The sequence below is a fragment of the Phalacrocorax aristotelis genome, chromosome 1 (assembly GCF_949628215.1).
Source record: "Phalacrocorax aristotelis chromosome 1, bGulAri2.1, whole genome shotgun sequence".
Lineage (NCBI taxonomy): Eukaryota > Metazoa > Chordata > Aves > Suliformes > Phalacrocoracidae > Phalacrocorax > Phalacrocorax aristotelis.
In genome coordinates this window covers 145,881,623-145,902,104 of record NC_134276.1, presented here as the reverse complement: position 1 = coordinate 145,902,104, position 20,482 = coordinate 145,881,623, and the positions used below count along the sequence as shown (strand labels likewise).

The 20,482-nt window shown below is 41.0% G+C and overlaps 1 protein-coding gene across 1 annotated transcript in view; it reads left to right on the top strand.

Annotated features, from left to right (window-relative positions):
* The first annotated feature begins 2,357 nt into the window (after positions 1 to 2,357).
* Positions 2,358 to 20,482, top strand: part of SOX5 (SRY-box transcription factor 5) — a 722,135-nt gene continuing 704,010 nt past the window's right edge. The window contains exon 1 of the mRNA XM_075114236.1: positions 2,358 to 2,460. The gene's annotated coding sequence lies outside the window, so the exon portion shown is untranslated. The remainder of the gene's footprint in view (positions 2,461 to 20,482) is intronic.

Genomic DNA, 20,482 nt, shown 5'->3' with positions numbered 1-20,482 from the left:
CTGTTTTCACTGAAGTATTAACAAGAGAATTGCCCCTAACATGAATCTTACTGACACAAAAAACTCCTTAACCATTGACATGCGTTGTCTGGCTTGTTGTGGAAAAGAGGGGGATTTTGTTGTAGTTCACGCATCTCATCTGTTGCTAACCCCGCAGCAACTCTCAAGTACTATTTTTGTCATGGCTATTCTCACTTAAGCTTCCCTAGCTCTAGAGGTGAGTATGCAAGTTGAGCTAATTCTGGGGCAAATGCCTTACAGGAGATGGTTAACCGTACTGAATTATTTTGCAGCACAACGTGCAGAATTATAGCTCATGTTGTGTGAACCCAGTTTTATACACATTTACTTAAAATTCTAGAGCAAGAAGGCCCCTCTGCACAGAACTGTATTAGAGTTGACAAGGGACACAGAAATACCTTGAATAAAGAAACGGTAACTGTAATTGGTGACCTTATGCTAAGAGAGGCAGAGTTTGCATGGCTACTGGAATTTTTGTAGATAACTATAAGCAATGACTGTTGACTGGATTAACATGCTGCCTTGCCTTCTGCTGATCTGTTTACTCATGACCAAAAATGGTTTGCAGTTGTAGAGTGCTTGCACTATATACCGTCCTGGAGCTCAAAAGCATTAGACTCATGGTAACGATTGAATCAGTTGGTTAATGAGTCTGTGAGATCTGGCATTGGCATCCCTTAGTTCACAGCAGTCAGTAATATATAGACTCTGTGTGTATACATGCCGAAGCTTAATTTGCAATCCTATTTAGAGTGGAAAAAAATGCCACACTTTAAAAAAAAAAAAAAAGTGCAAACAGGGTTCTTTTCACAGTGGACAGAGAATACTGTTAAACAGAGGAAGCACAATATCCCTTTTCATAGCAGGAGATCAAATGTCTGCAGAAGAGTTTAATTTATACTTCTTCATGTGCCAGAGCTGTGTCTGAGACATTGCAGCATTTCAGTACTTTCAATCGGGTCATAGTTTCCAGCAAAGATTACTTCATCCCTTTTAAAATAGAACAAATAGAATAAATGGAATTCCACATAATCATGGTAGGAGCTGGGATTATAGGAAATTAAAACACATATTTAAAAGCAGAGGTCTGTGTGGTAAATAATCATGACACAGAGCTTGGAAAGTAGTGCTTGGGCTCTTCTAGGTAGTTAATGGGCAACGAGGGTCTTTGGCTCTGCAGCTTTCTGTAGCGTGGGGGTGTGGGTGTATCCTAGAGGACGATGATGAGAGTGATGGTGGATGATGTGCAGTGTCACATTTAATGAAGTTGCTACCATTCCAGAAGAAATATTAAAATAACGCCACTTAACACACACTCAAATGCAACCTAGACGATGATGTGAATTGGGCATGGACTGTATAGTCTGTGCACCGCCACGCAGTTTTGATTGCTTTCCCCAGTTAGGTTCTCTGTTCCCTAGCTGCACGGAATATTTCACATCTCCCAGCCACGGCTCTGCGTTGGCAGTCGGAGAAAAGGTGTTGATGAATTCTGTCTCAAATTTCTGCATGTCTGAAGAAAGCCCTTATAAAATACCAGCATATATTATACTGATATCCCCCAAACAGAAAAGTAGCTCACTGCAACCTGGAACGCTTTGAACTAGTACTGTAAGACAAGTCTTTGCAGTATTTATTACTACAGGAGAAAATGAAACTAGAAATGTGTTATTCCTTAATTATAGTATTTGCCCAACACTGCACTCATGGTGATCCATTTTTGACAATAGAAAAAAGCCCTATCAATAACTTTCTTCTGGCATGACAAAATTCCAACTCACATCCTATTTCATTAGGAAGCATATAAGCATGCAGTGAAGGCAGCCCTTGCCCCCAAAGGACTATTTTGTCTGCATAAATGAATGAGAGACTAAGATATTACATGCAATACCTCAAGTCACAGAAGAATTCAGTAGCAAGGCTGGGAATCAAATTGTTTTCCTAAGTCACAATCCTGTGTTGTTAAAGATAAGCTCACTCAGATCATGTGTGTTTTATGTATGTGTCTGTATGTGTGCATACAATCACATTTGTCTAGTTTGGCATGCAGGCTGCACTGTGGGTCTGTAACTTGCATATTTGTATCCTTTTTTTGCATCATGTCTAACTATGGTAAAGATTACACTGACAGACTAATTCCGTTTGGGAAGGTTTCTGTTTAAAAGCAAGTAAAACTCTTCCAGAGAAGGCAAATTCATCACTGGTGAGTTGGCTGAATCCAGTCACATGCTGTGTAATATAACTTATCCTTAGGAATTCATGCCTCCGTTGGGTCTGCCTACCAGATAAGCTACACCGAGATGAAAGTGAGTTGCATCAGATTCTGGTGCCCAGAGGACAGAGTTCAGGCTCTGTTTCTCCTTTGTTCAACTGGATGCTATATAAGAAACAGCATTCTCTCTCTCAGAAAAAGAAGTTAATCGAGGGGGAGAGATACAGGTAAAAGTTTTGTGCATGGCACTCTGTTAATATTTCTGAACATTTCAAAAGTGTACTTTAAAGTTACTTGTGTTGACTCGGCTTCTTTAAAGGTTTAACCTGGATTGCTTTAATCACAGAAAACAACTCTCTTGCTTGATTTTGGTAAATGCAGTATCCTACTGACATCAAAGATTACAGCAACTGCAAGGCACTAGTTTGCCTTTGTAGTTAGTTCCAAGTTGCTCAAAAACTTTTAATGTATTCTTGTAGGTGTAACCATGTGTCATAAATATACCCGCCAACAAGAGATAAACCCTAACTTGAAAGCAACTGTTAATCGATTACTGCAGCAAAACTGAAAAACTTAGAGTGAATAATGCTAAAAGGTGTTAATTTGTGGATTTCTGTGGGCTTTGAAAAGCAAAATTAAGTCTGTATGGGATTTTGGATGTGTAGCGTAAACTGTGGGCCATGTGTCTCACTTGTATAAATGAGCATCATCGCACTGAGCGCCAGGAGAGCTCAGCAGCGCTCCAGCTGAAAAAGTGGCCCATGACTCTGAACACATGGCGATCAGCATCAGTTTCTCTTTGGATTCATTTATTTGGGGAGGGAGGGAAAAGAATCTAATGGGGATTTGCTAGACTATTACTCAAGTCTGTAAACATTTTTCCTTTTGTGCATGAAGGTAGCTGCTACTGACTGGTGCAAACTGAGTGTGAACCACGGTTCATGGTTGCACTGACCTCTAGAGCCCCAAGCCTTGGGGACCCTGGAAATGATGCTAGGAGATTATATGATCCACAGCAAAATGATTCTGGGCAGGCAGCAGGCAGTACCCAAGACTGGCAATAAAGGGGGACAGCGCTGGATGTTCTAAGCATTGTCCTAGCTTGCTAAACGGCCTTTCTGTGCAAAGATGCAGGCACGCAATAAAACACCTCTCTTCAGAGCTAGGCAGATTTTTTGCAGTGAAACTTCTTACCAGCTTTGTATATTTAGCTCTAGAAGAAACAAATTCAAAAATCTGTCAAAAAGTTTTGAAATTTTGAATTTAAAAAAAGAAATGTTTTTACTTTTTTATTTGAAGTGTTTTGCTTTGTTATCTTAAATTTAACTTACACTCATCACTTAAAAAATAGTTATCTCAACAAAATAAAGGAAGGGTTCATTCAGGTAGAATAAAATTAGAGGGGAAAAATTGAATATAAAATTAGAGGAAAATATTGCATTTGGTTTGGTCAGCAAAGTAAAAGACCACTTTAGTCATAAAATTCACTGCTTGTTTTCCTTTGCTCCATCCTTCTCTGCATGATTTTGCAATGTGTACAGGAACATTTAAAGAGGAACAGATTCACGCAAAAGGCCATCAGAATATTTGTTGAGAAGGATACGAGACGACGTTTGACTCTAGTATACTGGCAATCTCATGGGAATGTGGAAAATCAGGTGAACCGTACCTTTGCCTTTGTGGTAGAATTGATGTAGGGAAAGGCAAAGGAGGGAACAAATAAGGGGAAGTCAGAACCAAGTTGTATGTATGTGCATATGTATATACATGTATGTGTATTTTTTTAGTACTTCCTTTAGCCTGCTTTTGGATTATACTTGCAAAGCTTTATGTAACTTTTTGCCCTGAGTTGGTAGAGAAGAAAAGAAGGTAGAGTTACCATCACGGATCACAGTAGCCATTGAAGTTAATGCTGGGTATGTAATTTAGCATGCTATAAATGTCAACTAACTGAAGCTCCCCCACTCACTTCTTGGTGCTGTGAAGTGATAATGAAACCAAACAAGCTTAAATATCCTTAACCAACCTTTTGTTCTACAGCATCGTGAGTGAACCAAACCTTGGCAGCTCTGGGACTCCAGAGCTCTTGTGGATGGTGGGGTGAGGCTGATGGCAGGCTGTGCTGGAAAAGGGTGGCTTTACTGGCAGGCGCTGGGCTTGGTCCTGTGGCTGCTCAGCCTCACAGGAGGGCTGTGGCACTGTTCTGCCGCAGGGCTGTAGGCAACCTAGCACTGCCACTGCGGTGGGCTCCTGTTAAACTGAGGGGGAAGCTGCCCCAGGTGGGGAGGAACATGCTCGGCCTTGCTGACTTTCTGCTGGCATGGAGTGGGACTTGGAGCTGGCAAGGAAACATTTTGAGAAATTGATGTATTTTGAAACTTGGTCAGGTTCTTCTGGGTGCAAATAGTTGTACTGCTTTAATTTTAGCCCTGGTACTGGTTTAAGGTGGTTGGCATCTAGATTAGTGATGTAAAGAATAGTGGAGGGCAGGCATGAAAAACCCGTGCCTCGAGCACTTCCGACACTATCTATGCTGCTTTAGTCTGCTCTGTGTAGGTGGGGGCACAGCCTAGAGCAGTATAAAGCACCTCCATACCAAAGCACTTGTGCCTTCTGAAAGGGTTGTGGTCATTTCTGGGGTGGGAGAAAACTACTTTTTTTGCAGCTGAAATTACTCCACAGTTACACAAACTACTCAGGTAGCTATCGAGGTATGCAGGCAGTGCCTGGCGCTTGTCTAATTAGTTGGTTTCTCAGAACAACAACAAACAAAGCAGCCCAGCCCCACTCACCCTGCACTTTTAATTTTGATATTATTTGCCTAGTGTTCAACCTCACTGGCTATGGGCGTTTTCTTCCCAGCAGGTCATGAAGTTGTCATATGAGGGGAAAAAAGCTCCTACTGCAACTGTTAGCTGATGTCAAGGTGCATCGCAAATTAAACTTTTGTAACCCAGGGTCTGTTTGGGCCTATTGTACTGAGTATCTCTTTGGCTGTGCTGACATCAGGGAGACTTTTTTCACCATCCTGCATGATCAGTACTCAGTGTTGCAAACAGTAAATTTACTTTTTGCAAATTGATATAAAAGTCAAGGTATGCGCAATGTGCTAATTGTGCAGGAGAAACATGGGGCCAGATGCACAGCAATTATCGATTGAACTGAAGCCAGAGACTCGGCCCCTTAACTTTTCAAATTTTTGACTCCCTGATGTTGCCTCTCCCTCTATCGCACTGCATTAACTCACAGCGTAGCTGGAACGTTCCACAGTTACTTACAAAAAAAGGATCTGTGTGGGAAGGTGAAGGAGGATGGTGGGGGCGACAGGCAATTCATGGGGAGGAAAAAAAAACAGAGCTGGAAAAATCAAGAAATAGAAAGAACATAAGGGGGAATTGCATCTTTCCCTATATTTGAGTGGGACACTTGGCATTTCTGCCACTATGAAGTGCTGCGTGAGGTTATATATTGGCTCAACTCTTATTCAAATATTTTAAGATGGCGTTTCAGAGCAGTCGAGCATTTCGTTATCCTGTCCCTAATTATGCATTGCTCCATCAAAAAGCAGTGGTGAGAGGAGTCCATTTAACTCCCTTGCAGTGTTGTCTGGGAGTCCTGAAATATTCTGGAATGTGGATGGCAGAGTTTTTTTATAATCAGCATCTGCCAATGTGGTAATTCAAAAACCCCTTGGTCAATTTGCCTCAGACTTTGTTTTGTTGATAGGGGCTGTAAAAACTGCATCTGAAGTTTCTAATTTTGGCCATTTTTCTTTTTTTAAATGACATTTGAAACTTACAGCAAAAGTTTTTTCCATCCTACTCTCGCAACACCAAATGTCTAAACAGACTTTTGCTCAAACTTCCTATAATATGTTACCTTCCATTGAGACCACACATGGAAAATTACAGTGCAGAATTTATTTCATAAAACTCACAATAACAAGAGATTAGAGTGGAATTTCAAGGTATGTAACTAAAGTGCCTGCTCTTCTCCAAAGCCTTTTTTCCTGTGACACACACGTGCGCGCGCGCACACGCACACACACACAAAGAGAACTATCACAACAATGCAAAAATCACCATTTGCCAACAGACAGGGCAAGTCATTGCATTTATTTCCTGTTCAAAGCAATTTAGAGGAAACAGTGGTCTATCAGACCCCACTGTGCAATAAATAATGGCTGGCAAACAGAGATCTAGTTTTTAAAATTGTGAGCGTATGTGCATGTACCCACAGAGGTGGTGTGCAGTTGCATCTGCAGTATGAATTTGGAAGCTGTTGGTGTGTCCAGACAATGTACCCATAGGTACAGCCAGGAAGGTGGCTAGTTCCCAGAGTGTGTGTGTTAGGCGGGAATGGCTTCAGAGAGAACAGCTCTGACATCCGCTGTGGATTTGCATAATAGGTGGCCACTGAGAGTGGAAGTATGGCAAGGACTGTGAGCCCAGATTTCTTGTCATAATCTCCTGAGCAACACACCCCAAAAGATCTGCCTTAGCATGTATTCCTCTACAAAATGGCTGCTTTTCTTCCTCACCAGAAACCTGTGGGTCTTAACTGATGCCTGTAAAACATCACATGCTGGGATGGCATATGCCGCAGAAATGTAAAAAATATAATCAGCGTTGCTGTCCAGTGGTAGAGTTTGATCCAAAGCCCATTGACTTCCCTAGATCTTGGCTCAGGCCAAATGATTTGTGAGTACTACAATTGCACTGCAATACTACCCTGTCTCTCTGATGTTTTGATCTTCAGTTGCACAGGTGAGATAAGGAGCAGAGGGGAGAAGAAATGCTTCAGTTTTGCTGCTGAACATCTCATAGGAAAAAATGGTATTTGGATGGGGGCAGCCTGCTATGCAGATCTCCACTGAGACACTTCTGACTAGGAACAAAATCTAAGCCGTATCACAAGGAACCTGCGTACCAAAACAGATTTGAACATAACTGTTTTGAAAGAGAGTCTTGCAAGTGAGGGAGCCAGTGTAGCACAACACATGGGACAAGGTATTTTTTAAAGAAGTAATTCAACTAAGAGTATTTTCCTGAAGCAAAGAGTGGGGGGGCTACTGCTGCATCAAACCTGCAAAAGCACCGGTCAGCAGAGCACAGGCCCTTGGCTTTCTTTTAACATTTCCCATCTTGTTCTCCACTTAACGCGGGCTCTAATGCTCCATGACAGCACCTGAGAACAAGGGCCAGCCACAAGCCGTTCTGCCGAGCTCCTCGGAGCTGCTCGCAGCCAAGGCAGCCATCGCTCCAGCAGAGCTTGCCAACCACAGGCAGCACCGGCTGGCTGCGGGGCGCCCGTGCCTGCCAGGGGCAACCTCTTTGAAGTGCAGCCACTCTTCCCGGCCCCGTTCCCTCCCTTCTGCTAGGTGTTAACACAAACATCTCCCCGTCCAAAAGAGTTTCATTATTTATTGGAGGCTACTTTTCTGCCAGCTGAGTCCCAGACTTCAGTAGCTTTGCAGGAGCCAAACAACTGGATATACGTCTCCAAAGATATTATAAAAACCTGGGTAAAATGGCTATTGAATGTGCATACGAAGCACCTTATGAAAGTAATCTCCTGTGAGTGTCAGAGCACCATGTGCCAAGAGAAACAGCAAGCGAGCCCTCGCTGGAAAGAGGTGCTTGACAGTGACAGGTATTAGCACGCTGATTACAATGGAAACATTTGTAAATTAATTGCAAACCACTCAGACTTACCCCACTGCCTGGTTTGCATTTTTTTTTTTTTTTAAAGAAAAAAGGTGGAGGAGGGAGTTTTTTATTATTGCTGATCAGGGAGTATTGCTTGCATCTCTCTCATGGCATATGTTCATACGCCTGTGGGCTCACACACACAGCGTTCTCATTTCAAAGCTGAACAGCTCTCTTAGCTATTTTTCTTTTCCCTTCTTCAGGACTTCAAGGAGTGAGTAGGATGTAATCTCAGAGTGAGGAGGCTTGGTTCTGTGCCAGGCACTACTGACTTACCACATTGTCCCTGAGTAAGTCACCTCACCTCTCTTCTCCTTCATCTTGCCACCTGTAAAAAAAAGGGAATGTGATATTTTCCTTCCTTTGTTTAATTAACTAGCGGCGCTTTAAAAATTCATAGACTGAAAGCCTTCATGTGTTTTTTTTTTTTTAATTAAAACCTAATTGACTTCAGGGCATTGTAGAAACCTCCAGAAACACGCAGTTTGAGTCTTATCCTACATGATTACTGTAGCCTTGTTGCTTTAAATAACTTCCTTCTTTTTAAATGCTAGTCTGCCTGTTGCAGGGGATGTAATAAGAAGGGAGTCCTGATCCAGCAAGACTCATCAGTGGGACAATACTTATACAGGCCTCTGCTGAGCACGAGGGAGGAAATTCTGCTTCACTGAGGGCTATGGGAAACAGATTTCGCCCTAAGTAACAAGAAATGGACATCTTCCCAAAGCAGGGATTGAATTTGTACCGTATTGTATAAGAATACAAGTTGCAGGGAATAGGTGGATACGGATACTGCTGTCACCTGCCCCAGCTCTCTGCCTGTTGCTTCTCTTACACTTTTTAATTTGTCTGTATTTATATCATTGAATATAGAGGTATCATTGAAATTAGAGGTGGAAAAGGGCACCTAAATTGTGTTTGTGAGCTGCGAAGTTGCCTCCTACAATGCATCTCCTGGTTTATGTATTGGCATGTAGGGCAGAAGGGAGCAGAGAGGTGATCAAAATAAGGGCAGTTGCCCACCCCAGAGACCCCCATTCACACTTTCCTGTAAGCCCTTCTTTCAGGTAGCAGCTGGGATCTGATTCCGTGATTCCTGCTAATTTGAATATAAGCCATTTTTGTATGCAAAGGATTGCTGACACTAGCAAGTTTCACTGTAATGATTACTATGGAAACGTTTATCTATAAATATAAAATTCTTTAAAGCTTAGCCTTTTATCTTTATAGAAAAAGGCCTGTTTATGTCACTTCTAAGCTTCCAGCTTTAATGTAGACATGAGCTGTTCTCATGCCAAACAAGATAACCTCAGTGTTAGAGCTGTGTGAGCTTTGAAACATGGGAATTTGAGCTAAAACTATTATTTTTTTAATACAATATTAATAGCTGAATGGAAAATGCCTTTCTAAGCCCAAAGCTTTAGTTACCCTGCAGTCTTCTTTTCTATAGGTTTTATTTTAATGTTGCTTGTATGGCTGCTTTCAGCTGCCAGTCAGTCCTTAAACTCTGTGTGTGTGTGTGCACGCACACGTGTGTGTGCATTTGTGTGTATGCATGGCAGTGAGGCTTGTGGAAGCAGAGCAAAAATGGAGAAGTTACTTATTCATTAACCTTTTTCCTTTAGAATGTTTTAAGATGTTGCTTTTCAAAGCCTGTGTAAAAATATGGTTTCCAAACTTAGGCCCCCAAAAGACGTTTTGGGTATTTTTTTGCTAAATGACAAAAAAGATACATGCCTTTCAGTTAATAAGTTAAAGGGTTTTGTTACTCGAAACCTACAGCAGAAAGGATGCATTAAGAAAGATGAGGACTTGTATTTTTTATTTGCATTTCTTTCTAAGAATTTTTTAAAAATATTTTTCCTTAACTTCAACATTTACAATTGAGAAATATCTATATTAACATGATATTTTTTTCAAACATACACACTAATACCACAAACACCCACATTTGCAGATACTCTAAAGCTGCTCCATTAGAGTTATTCTCAAACAAGATGGAATCATGGCGGTTAAGTAATATATATTTAGGGTCAAAACTCAAAGTGTTCCAAAATGTTTGCAGGATCAGGTCCCCACTGACTTTGGGAACAGAATTCATGACATACACAGAGTAAAGTCATAGCTGATGACGATCAGAAGGTTAATTTGTTATTCATTGCCAGGGAGCAATTGATAGCAGCAACCTTGTCTACAAGGGCACAATTCATATATATGTATTAAACTTTCTCTTTGTGTAGGTTTTGATTATTAATACTGATGATTTTTCTCCTTCTACTTTTGGGTGGAATGAGAAAATGGACAATTAAATGTTTCATTTAAAATTCAGCGCTAGCCTGATGAGCTAAAACTGAGAAGTTCAGTTCAAGGATAGAGGGGGCTTTAAGTTGCCCTTTGTTCTTCCGATTTCATAGGAGGAATAGAGAGATCGTTGGCATAATTTAGACCCTGGGGAGAGTCAGTTTTATGCTAAAATATCTTTCCTGGATTGTTCTAGGGACTGCAGTCCCATCCATAGTGCTTCCTGTGTGGGTGTTTGAGAGGGAATCCCGTGTTACAGGACTGAAGAGGCTGCTGGCGGTGAGACATGGTCTCACCTTCCTATTTGATTCTCCCTTTGTTCATTTCCCTTCGTTTTTTCTCACCAATGGACTGTTATTAAAGTTCTCTGAAATATTAAATGGAAGTGCAGCTGAAGTACAGACAAACTATCCCAGACTTCACTGGGCTGCACGTACCCCTGCCTGCCCTCACTCTGCTCTTCCAAGTTCACTTACAGTTTCATGCTCTGAGAACAGTGGCAGTCAGAGGAGTCAATTGGACACTGTTAGTAATTGAACAGATTGCCTGGAAATAAAAGATCTAAGAGCCAGCATTAAACCCTTAAATAGGACATGCAATAAAAGCACAACAATATACTGTGGCTCCCATAGGGTTGAGGGAAATTCAAATAGTAAAGATCTCATATTGGATTCAGAGAGACACTCCCAAATTTAGAAGCTTATTTGAATCCTATCCCAATAATTCAAACTTGTTAGATCTGTAAAATTAGTCTGTAAATCTCACAGGAAAGGCTGTGGGGTATTTCAGCACTTTCATTTGTGCTCCTGGCAGGAGCATGAGTATTAGTATAAAAACATAAAAATGACCATGAAAGTAACTTTTAAAGCAGTAGCAGCTTTTTATTCTCTTTCAAATCCTACAGAAAGGATTAGAGTTGTGGGAAAAGATTTAGCTTACTTTCTATTCAGTCCTAATTGGCTTGCCCAGCCTTGATATATTAAACCATACATTGTTAATGTCTTTATCGTGTCTTTATTTCTTGTCCCATTTCAAGGTTCAGATCATGGTCATCAATCCTCACCAGAAAACACTCTCCTTTCCTAGAGAGTTGTGCTGTAAACGTAGAAGTGATTAAACTGGGAGGATTGCGGGTTACCATCATGGCTGCTACGTGGAAGGAAGGGTCTGGATGAAGTTCCCTGAAGTAAAGACAGGAATGTAACTGAGAGGGACTTGCATCTATGGCATTCTTCTCAGCCTAACACTGTGGGATATTCCTCTATTCTCCTTCTCATAAGCTGTGCTCACTGTGGTGCTCCAGTAGCACCATAACCAGGACTAATGTGGCAGAGTCTTTGTGATGTGAAGTGTTTTCTACCGGATGTCTCTGTGGTATCTCACAGTACGGGACAGAGCTCCAGCAGGCATTTCTGCTATACACCTATGCATTTCCCTACTGTAGCAGTAAAATCACCATCTTCTTTCCTTTAGTAAATTGGAACCAGGCTCTTTCCAGCTATGCCCAGTGACAGGACAAGAGGCATTGGGCACAAAATGCAACACAGGAAATTCCACTTAAACATAAGAAAGCACTTTTTAACTGTGAAGGTGATTGAATACTAGGTGGGGTTGCCCAGAGAGGCTCTCACATCTCCATCCTTGGAGATATTCAAAACCCAGCAAGACATGGTACTGGACACTATGCTGTAGGTGACACTGCTTGAGCAAGGGGCTCAGGCGAGATGATCTTCAGAGGTCCCTTCCAACCTCAACCCTCCTGTGAGTCTGTTACTGTGGTGTGGCTAACTGTTGAATGTATGACTGAGACACTGCATAGGAGGGACAGTTGTGTGGGGACTACACAGAGCAATTTGCATAGCTTTGCCTGTAATAAAGCCTGCCAGACCTGATTTGAGATTGCAAGCATTCACTGCGACCCACAGAAATACCTCTAATATGTTTGGCCTGAGGACTGGCTAGCATTTTGGAAGGATAAGTAAAAGACAGTAACCCCTACTAGCAGATACACTGGTGCAAGTGGGATGCCTTCTCCCTCCTCCGGAAGATGAAGAGAAGCCTGTGAGACAGGGAAGCAAGATCCAACACATTTTGTCTTCACTGGCATAAATATGTAATTGCAAGGCAGTAGTATTGCAAGAGGTAAAATTGCAAGGCAGGTCTGCCCTGTTCAGCCATGTGGGCATATTCTAGCTTTGCATTCTGAGAAGGTTCATGTGTTTTCTGTGCACCCTGGAGACGTTCACCCCATCTTTCCAGCGCAACTGTAAATTTTATGCAGAACAAGGCATACATGTATTACATGTATTTAAATATTAGGGCTGAGGGTTTGGTGGAGAAACAGGTCAGTCACTCAGTTTAGTCAACACCTTTGTTGGGAGATATTGTTGTTACGTCATAACAAGTATCAACCTTTGTGATGTGTATGAACCTGGGGGTTTTTAGCCTTCTTAATCAGGTACACCATAGAAGTGATGATTTATCTGAGGAACTAACTCATCAGGGTAGCCAGTTTTAATAGCCAAGGGCTAGAAAGTGTTCTTTCCAAATTAAACACATTGTTGTGTTTCTTTGGGTTCTGTTTCCGTATATTTTGTGGTGGAAGTACCTGTTTCTATTCACAAATGGATAAACACAAGTATACATTTACTCTTCTGACTCTGGGAAAAAGATTGCTAGCAGGCTGACGTGGAGGGGGCCCAATGTACCTGGAATAATATGAAACACCTTTTTTGTGTGTATTAGTTTACATACTGTGTTCAGGAAACAGGGTACAGAAACTTCCTTAAAACTCCAGGAACAATAGCTATTGTTGGTTGTTGATATGGCATGAGCTCATATCCAGGATACCGAGAAAGGAACTCCTGACTCCAATAAATAATATACTTCTTAACTCCTGGTGTGAAAGAATGTATTTATTGTTTTTGCAAAGAGAGATGGAGAAATAGTGATTTAAAAGGATGGTGTTTGCATGGCAGGACAATGGTTCTGATTTTTTTTTCTCTTAAAAATTCAATTAAAGTATTTCTTATGGAAGAAAAAAGTTTTATAGTTGGGTTCCCAACAGTCTGCATTGAAATCTATTTCAAACTTGACTGCATTATATGAAAATGATAAGATTAGTGTGACAGGTCTATAAAGCTATTCTTTCTGTTTTTTTCTTGCCTACATCTATAGCGGGGTGGGAGACTATTCATCACACAGCTCGAAGCTCTTGGTCAAAGTCATACGGGAATATGTTTCTCTGGATTTTTACAAACTTGGTTAGGGTAGAGGAGACTCTTTAATGCTGCAGTCTGTCAGTCCTTTAGGAGTACAGCCTTAAGTTGTTTGGAAAAGAAATCTGCAGAACCCCGGCTGTTCTATCTCAAACTGACACTTACACTAGATTTAGTGGATACCCGTGACTAAATTGTGCACTACAAAAGGAAGGGCCTTGAAGAGAGCCTAATCTTTAAATGGTATGCGCCAGTTAAAACACAGGAGTGGGAGTTAGGGGGCTCTGCAGCATTTCTGATACTGTGGCACCAGTCACGTCACTTAGTAGAGAAAAAGGGAAAAGGCTCCTATCTGTCCTGTGGATCCTCCACGTCCTAGGAGCGTTACCTTTTTTCATCGCTTTAATGCTTCCCAAGAGAGCCATCTGGAGTACTTTGGTGAAGCAAAACTTTGTCACGTTCATCATTTTATTGAAACGTTAGCCTCTGCAGAGCTTTGCTCGGACGGCTTTTGGGTTCAGAGGGAGTGTTTTCTTGGCTTGCTGGAGGTCTGGACTGTGTAACACTGAAGCCAAATCCCCACTCCCTACTCAGTCACTTGGAGCGGACACTCATACCTGTGTACTCCCAGTATTACCATAAGCACCCAGCTAATGCCTGTGAGGTAGACTCCCCTAGAAAATTGAATTATCTTTCCTTGTTTCTAAAACAAAAGCAATGGACACTCAAAACTATTATCACTTTTTAAAAATGTCTCCTGCCCCAAAGACTAATTTTTACCTATCCAAATGGCTATTTCAGATGTTCTCTGTGTTAATGTTGCTACACAGGTGTCTTGTAAGGCCAAGTATTAAACCTTGCAGTGACACTTCTTAAATGAAATGCTAAATTTTTAAAAGATAAGCTCAATTGTTATTAAAACCTCAGTAAATTCTAAGCACCAGTGTCCAGCAGTGGGGTGTTTTTTTAATGCTATATATGGCTTGATGCACCACTTTCCTGTAGAATTATGTATTATTGGCTACTGCACTATATATATGCCACAAAAATAAAAAACCCCACATCATTATAAGCTCCAGCCTAGAGGTGAAAAAATGGAGAGTGATCTTTGACGGGTTATATTTTCTTCATTTCTTTTAGTCATTTTCCCCTACTAAACTGAACAATTCTTGGAATATCAGTGTGTGTGTGTTAACTTTTGCAGTAAATAATTCTTGGTTAGAAACAACTCAGAATATTTTTTTTAATATGTGCATTTTACATGTCCTTTGAAAAGAACATGGCATTCTTTTGGTTTCTTGGTTGCAAGTCTTTAAAAAGAAACTCAGTGCAACGCTGCATATGAGATCAGATGTATACTTTGACATTTACTTTTGTTTCTCCAAATTTTAATAAGAAATTTAAATAACTTCCTATGAAACATGCCTAGGAAGTGGTAAAGCTGTGCAGTGTGTGGCTTCAGGGCAAAAAGGGTCCAGTTCAAGCTGGTCTCCACAAACAGGCCAATATTTGCTCAGCCTGGAGTTGCTTACACACTTAGGCCAAACCCTCGATTTTCCCAGGTAAAAAGCAAGGAGTCTTGGATGAGGCTTGTTCTGTGTTTTTAGACTTTCTCATTTCAAGTACACATAGGAAAAGAGTGAAAAGCAAACCTAAATCCCTCCAGGATAAAGCTGTGAAACTGCTTCATAGCTGTTAGGTCCCAAAGCTGTGACCATGAAGGGACATTGGCAGATGCACTGTACCCATTCAAAGCCCTCTGCACACACAGAGTGGCCGAGCACTACTCTGTCAGTAGCAAAGTCAAATCCCACTCTTACAAGTCACATTAAATGTGTTCCCAAATAAACCCCAGCCAGCATTCCTCCTGTAAAAATTAATCCTTATGTGGTTAAAATAATTTACCAAAGGAACAACATCCCCTTCAAACACCCCCGATCGTGCTGGCAGAGGTGCATAAGACCCGTAATCTATCAGAAATGGGACCATGTTCTGATATCTGAACGACAGGCACTTTTAAAATTATCTTGGGTTTAAAGTGAGTGCTACCATATTTAAAGAATAAGAATATTTTTCTTCTATTGGCTAATCAATAGCCAATTCCCTATGTGATTTTCTCCTAGAAAATTAGGACCAGTTTGTCTTTTGGTGGTTGAAAATCACCCCACTCAGTGCTAAAATGATGAAGACTCTGTATCCAGTCTTATAACATTCTTCAACATTATTGTTGTTTCCTTTTATCAATTTCTGTAACTCATGTAAGATGGTGAGAGGAGTTGTTTAGTTTGAAAAAAAAAAAAAGCGCATCTTACTTGACAGAAAGAATTAAATTAAATAATCTTTAAGTATGCAGAGACGTTGCTTATATTTGAGCACCCTTTTCTCAATGTTCATATTCCAAGGCAGCCAACTGGACAGCTCAGCTAGTACAAGTCTGAGCAAGGAGCAAAGCAGGTTTAGAACTAATTTTGTAGGACTATTTTTGTTACCTTGGAAAACTACAAGGATGTTAGTTTAGGAAGTTGCAGCTTTGACTAGAAGGTTATATACTCAACACTTTCTACTGTATAATCCAGCTACAAAAGCTGCTATAAAGGCTGCCTTTTAAATGTCCAAGTGCAACCTTACCAAATTAGAATGACAAAACATTGCTTGCTGATGGGGATAAGCCTTGCTCTCACACCTTCTGATGTGTCTGTATCTCCTCGGATTATTTTACAAAAATAACAGAAGTTGCTGCACCAAAAGTACTGAAAATACTTAATCCTCCCATGCCAGCTTTTGTTGATCCTATTTGTTGATCCTGCTGCCAGTTCTGTATCAAAGTTTATAGACATTCTTCCTCTACCCCCTCTCCTGCTTAGATTCCCATTAAAGAATCACAGGGAGTGTAGTTGTTCAAGTACTCAAAAGCTGGCTGTTCTGGGATGGAAGTGAGACAAATAGCTTACAGATTTTATCTGAGTTTTTAAACAATAGATTAAGCACTTCTGTTAGTACAAACAGCATCACAGTAACTTGGACTAAAAGAGAAAGACTCCAGTCACTATACTTCTTTGCAGGGGACACTTGACACCTGGGCTGTGACTCAGTCTCTTCAGTATTAGGATGAAGGTGCTATGAAGCGCATCATGAGAAGCTTTTTTCTTCTCTTGACATACCAGACTAACTTTTTTTTACAAGCACAACACTAGAGATATATGATACTTACCCATTCTGTGTTTGCAAGTCTTACAATAGTACTCACAATCTGTCAAAATTATTTTCCTTACCTTTGCCCTCACCCTTTATCTGTGTTTGTAAATTTAAATGAGAAAGTTGAAAATTATTTCACGCTGATTCTGCAGAAGAAGCAGCAACCCGGCCTCTGGTATAGTTTTGTAAGGTTCAGAGGAAAAAGAAAGGTAGGGGAGAAATGCATAAAAAGCTAAGTAATGTTTTGTCTTCTGGGTTCTGGTCCAAAGAGAAGAGTCCAAACTTAAGGAGTTCTCCCAAAATAAATTAAAGCAGTCATGAAGGGTGCTGTGATATTAAAACACACTCGTACAGGTTGCCCAGAGTTCCCAGTCCCCCTCCACCACGCCATCTACACCAGTACCTGCAGAATAATGGCCACATAGAGCCCTTTATGTTTGTTCTAGTCTGTCTTGTATGATTAGTGGCTGTATACCACAGTTGTCATGTGAAGAAACTAGAGGCAGTCCCTCTGAATCTAGTTAAAGTAACTGCCTTTTTAGGTACATGCTAAGGATGTGTGTTACAGGAACAGAATTGTTTTTTTCAGAGGTCATTTTGAAAAGTATTCTAAGTGTCCTGGAGTAGTTAAAAGATCCCCCTTTACCCACAAGGGGACAGATCTTTTTAAATTCATTTTCCCTTTCGGTCCTCTGGTGGCTTCATTCTTGTGACTACCAAGATTCTTTTAGTAGACCTTGGATCTCTACTTGGATGAGCAATTTTTTATGCTAGCATAATTCAGCTTTTCAGACTATCTGAAGGCAAATCTATCTGTGCTACATTGCAGAATTCGGAGGAGGTAAAAACCTTTCTTTGCTTTTTAAACAAAGGCAATAGTTCAGGTCAGGAAGAATTCCTCTGGTCAACCTGCTGTACTCCAGAATAATTCAGTTGCTATGGTTATGAGCTTCAGCCTATGTAAAGGCAGAAAACATATAGTAAAAAGATAAGCATCAACATAAGATATCTCTGTTATGTGGTTTTACAAGAGCATCACCATTATGATGGCATAATGATGGAATTGCAGGACACTGCAGATAATAAGACAACATATAATCCAAAACTTCTTTGTCACAGTCAGTATAGATAAGGAAATGGAATATTGATACTAGAGGGGAGGCCTCTTCCAGCTTGCCCTGCTTTTTTTTAGTGTCTAACATTCAGAGTCATCACCAAAAGCAATTTAATGGCTTCGCTTTCATCAAAGCATTGCAATTCCTCCACAAAGTTGATGTAGACAATCCATCAAGGGGAGATGGATCCACAGAGCTCTTAAAGGGCACTGAAACCAGATCCATTTGTGGCAGCTGCCCTTCTCAAAGCCATCCCACAAAAAAAGGCATGATCTTGCTAGGACTGACCTATCCAGTTTCCTCCGGTACTCTAAGCCTTTAGCTTCATATTTGCAGCTTTGAAAAAAAATTGTATTTCTGACCTACAGAAAGGAGGCTTTATACTGCTGTGCTGTGTGGCTTATTTATTTATTTATTTATTTAATTAATGCCAAGCATTTGGAAGCTCTCCAATATTTCCAATATTTGTACTCCCTGTATTCTGCAGCCCTCTCTACTGCTGCTATTTAGAGCGGCTGCATTTCAATCCATTAAATTATAACTCCTTTCCTTAGTAACTGACTACATTCAGGTGCACTTCAGACATGTGAGACCAATTCTCCAGTATTACAAATAACTTTTTAATTATGGGAAAAAAGTGCAACAATTTCAAAAGGAAAACAAAGTATCCCTTTCCTCAGCTTTGCTCCTGCCTGTAGTTCTGCATCCATATGCCATAACAGACATGACAACACTCTATCAGGAGGTAGCTTTTTAAAATACCCCTCCAGAATGGGAGAGATCCAAATTCAAATGCCTGGATTTAATCATACAGAGGAAGGATAAAAATCCAGAACTCTTCAAATCCCAGTACGCCACTCAAATTCAGAAGCTACTGTCTGTTTTGTACGGCTGGGTTTATTTCTGGTTTTCAAAAGGAAGTTGACATTGGGAATTAGTTGAAAACTTTCAAGTTTGTCTTGGTGAAGAGGCAAATCCTGTATTCCCTGTGACTTTACTGTGAGATTTACTGAGGAATCTGCTTCAGTGCTCTTGGTGAGCTGATAATCTCCAGTCTTCGTTTCCATTTTATATGGTAGATACCTCTCACAAACAAGTGACTAGACAAGAGCAAGATGGGCAATAAGGTGTTAGTGAGGTGAAAGGGAGCTCCCTGAGTTCTGGCGGTAGTTTCTGGCATGCCCAAATGGAAAAGGGCAACTTCTCTTCATACCTGTGGGTCATGGGTTAGCTATATTGTTGGGCACCCAGGAGGAAGCTATGGCCAGGGCTTTTTTCATTAGCACTTGTCAACACCCTTCTTACCTCAAAGGCAACTTGTCCAAATGGAAGCAAAGATATTCAGCAGAGAAATAGAGTCCCGTTAGTATCAAAGGCAGAAACCACTCCAAAAATTCTCCCTTCACAGTGCCTTGCACTAGAAGCATATAAGAGCAATGATCTCAAGTCTGGTGAATAGTCATGCCCATGTGAGTGGCTGTGTGTGCTGGGTGTGGGGCAAAGCCAGTTACTAGAGATGCAGAAAGATGTTTAAAAAAAGTGTAGCATAAAGGCTTAATGGGCAATATCTGGCTTTTTTTTTGCATCCAGCTGGTATTGTTATCTGTTAAGCTAAAAGTGGCTCAGGTGGGGCTGTTCCTTTAGGGTGAACAGCTGAGCGTGGGAGGGGTGGGGAGGGAAGTTTCCAGCCCAGAGTGATCAGGTGGAGGTAAGATGAGTGTAATGAGCAGGAGCTTGGGACTGATGCTCACAGGGCAAAGAGGTTGCTGTAGAGAACAGGGTGTAAAACTCATAGCCATGTCTCTGGTGATGGGAATGAGGGGTTCCTAGGCACCAGAGGGCATTGTAGTACCTGTGCATTTGCTGCAAAGCAGAGCCATTAATTTGTTTGAATCCATGCTTGGAAGCAATGACCTACTTGCAAGACTATAGCTAACAGGGGAAGACTTGGGTATAAACCTTTTTATTTCTGTTCTGCTTTACCTCCCCTCTTTTGAGTTTTCTCCATTTAGAATCAGCTAATTAGTTTATAATCTAATTAAATTTGGCTCTTTTTTTTTAGTTTGGTCATCTTTAGGGAGCTCACTAAAAGAGAAAGCTCTGACTGATGAGGAGTCCCATCAGGCTTTCTCATGCAGGAAGGACCCAGCCTGTGTGGTTTGCTGCCAATTAACATTTGGGTGATGGTGCAGCCCCCTCCCTACCCCAATTAAGGTAAGGGAAAGGATGCAGCTGATAGAGGGTAGAAGCTCCAAGTCTGCTGAGCCAAGCCATGCTCTTGTTTCTACCTGGAGTATGAACAGTGGCCCCTGCAGTAAGGTGTGTATCTTACTTTGGTTGTTCTCATGGGTAGAAGACTTTTGTAGCAAAACTCAAGAATCATAGTCTGACCTTTTCTGGTATGTGATTATTGTGTGTGATGCTGTTATAGAACTAACTGTAACCTTCAGATGAATTGATAATTATGAAAGAATAACCAAACTATCTGCAGTACAGCTGGGCATAGGAGTGCCTGGCTGACATCTTAGAAAATGAAAAGGGAATTTTGGAGAAACACTTCCTATTAATTTGTGCTGCCAGTTGGTTCTGAAATTCCTGTGGATATTACTGGGAGTCAGTTATCTAATTATGAAGGGTCTTCAGTGACCCATCTGATTCTCTTATACAACAATGGTTAGAGTCATAAGTTTCAAGAGCATTATTTCTTAGTTC